The sequence below is a fragment of the Malania oleifera genome, chromosome 1 (assembly GCF_029873635.1).
Source record: "Malania oleifera isolate guangnan ecotype guangnan chromosome 1, ASM2987363v1, whole genome shotgun sequence".
NCBI classification, from domain to species: domain Eukaryota; kingdom Viridiplantae; phylum Streptophyta; class Magnoliopsida; order Santalales; family Ximeniaceae; genus Malania; species Malania oleifera.
The window spans coordinates 66,414,697-66,417,196 of record NC_080417.1 but is presented as its reverse complement, the minus strand read 5'-3'; the positions used below and the strand labels follow the sequence as shown (position 1 = coordinate 66,417,196).

Genomic DNA, 2,500 nt, shown 5'->3' with positions numbered 1-2,500 from the left:
CATGTTCGCGGGTCATTCTTTGGCAAAGTTTTGACAATGATCCTTCCATAGGTTCACTACGGGAAACCTTGTTACGACTTCTCCTACCTCTAAATGATAAGGTTCAGTTGACTTCTTGCGATGTCGCCAGCAGCGAACCGCCCACATCACCGCAATCCGAACACTTCAACCGGACCATTATATCGGTAGGAGCGACAGGCGGTGTGTACAATGGGCAGGACGTAGTCAACGCGAGCTGATGACTCGCGCTTACTAGGAATTCCTCGTTGAAGACCAGTTCATGCGCGTGTCATGTTCAAGTACTGGCCCACAACACGCTAGGCCATGGCCATTAACTAGGTCATATCGTGTATGTGTGATGCCACTAACCATGTCATGTCGTGTCATTGTCGTGCCACCTAAAAAAAAAAACCATGTCGTGGAGTGTCTGCCAGGGCACTAACCATGTCATGTCGTATCGTGTCATGTCACGCACTAAGGCAATCCATGGTGGTCATGTCATGCCACTAACCATGTCATGGCATGTCCTGTCATGCATGAACCATGTCATTCGTGTTAATGTCAGGCCACTAACCATATAATGTCGTGTCATGTCCGGCGACCAACCATGTCATGTCGTGAAGGTTCCTGCACTAACCATGTCAGTCGTGTCATGTCATGTCTAACCATGTGGGTTTTGTCATCTCCTGCACTAACCATGTTCATGGCGTGTCATGTCATGCAACTGACCAGTCCTGCAGTGTGTCTGTCAAAGTACTAGCACCACCACACTAGGCCATGCACTAACCATGTCAGCCGCGTCATGTCAAGTACTAGCCAAACACACTAGGCCATGCAACTAACCATGCTCATGCCAGGTCATGTCATGCCGTGTTGTGTATTGCCAAGTTACTAGCCAAACCACACTAGCCATGCACTAACCATTCATGTCGTTATGCACGCCACTAACCCATGTCATGTCGTGTCATGTCATGCACTAACCATGTCATGCCGTGTCATGTGTGCACTAACCCATGTCATGTCGTGTCATGTCATGCACTAACCATGTGCATGTCGGGTCATGGTCATGCACTAAAAAACCATGTCATGTCGTGTATGTCCAGCAATAACCAGTATGCCGTGTAATGTCAAGCACTAGCCACAACATACTAAGGTCATGCACTGACCCTGTATGTGTGTCGTGTCATGTCATGCAATAAACAATGTCATGACGTGTCATGTCTTGCATTACCATTGTCATTTGCCGTGTCATGTATGCCGCGTGGTCATGTTAAGTTACTAGCCACACGCACTAGGTCATGCACAACTATGTCATACGGTTGTTCATGCATGCATAAACCCTGTCATGTCGTGTCGGTGAGTAGCCACCACACAATAGGACCAAGCACTAACCATGTCATACCGTTGTGTAGCACACCACACTTGGTCGTGTCATGGAAAAGTTGGCGCAGTAAGTATGTAGTATGTATGCACTAGGCCATACGGTGGACCATGTATTTATGTATTGCATTAATCATGAGAATCCAGCCTCGGTTTTACCAAAAATAGTGCTTTATCCACTAGGCGCCTTGGTTATGTTACCGTACATAACACGGACATGTCAACGCATCATGTCAAGCTATGGGCAATGATGGCAATCCGGAATGTCGACACTGCAAACAGCATGTCCAAGGCATAGCCCAACGATTGCAAATCCGAATGCGATACTGCACCACAGCTTTCACCTGTGCACTATGCCCACCGAGACCAATCCTGAATGTTGTATGCATTGCCACGTATGGCCCAAGATGCCATTCGAATCTCAAAATGCGTAAGGCCACACAGGTTTAGTGTTATCGTGCACTATGCCCAACGGATGACAATCCGAATGTCAACACTGCACACAGCCATGTCAACCGCATATCACGCATGGCCACGTGGAATGTCAACGCTACACACAGCACACAGACGCCTTGCTACACATGTGGTCTCGACACCATTCTTTGTACTGGGTACACTAAGCATTAGTTGCTCTCATTTAAGTTTTCAAAACACCTCTGGCCATTTTTCTGAATTGGGGAGGGACGCATCGAAGCGGACATAGGGCTGAAATCTCAGTAGATCGTGGGCAGGCAGCAAGGCAACTATGCCACTTTACACTAACCCCGTCGCATATTTAAGTCGTCTGCAAAGGATTCGACCCACGGCTCGATAGAAATTTTACTTCAAGAGCCTACCCGACTCATTCTGCCGTGAGGTCGTGGACCTTCGACAAGTGCCTTAGGGGCTATAAGGCCCCTTACTAAGGGTCGGCAAACGAGCAATGGGCACATGCATCGCTTCTAGCCTGGATTCTGACTTAGTGGCGTTCAGTCTAATTCCAACGCACGGTTAGCTTCGCGGCCAATGGCTTTTCAACCAAACGCAATGACCAATTGATGCAAATCAACGGTTCCTATCCGTCTAGGTTGAATTACTATTGCAACAGTCATCAGAAGGTAAAATAACCTTCTTCACGATG

General features: G+C 47.8%; 1 non-coding gene across 1 annotated transcript in view; it reads right to left on the bottom strand.

Annotated features, from left to right (window-relative positions):
- Nucleotides 1-2,063: 2,063 nt before the first annotated feature.
- Nucleotides 2,064-2,500, bottom strand: part of LOC131147508 (28S ribosomal RNA) — a 3,426-nt gene continuing 2,989 nt past the window's right edge. The window contains exon 1 of the ribosomal RNA XR_009134878.1: nucleotides 2,064-2,500. This exon is cut by the window's right edge and continues 2,989 nt beyond it. This is a non-coding gene — a ribosomal RNA (28S ribosomal RNA).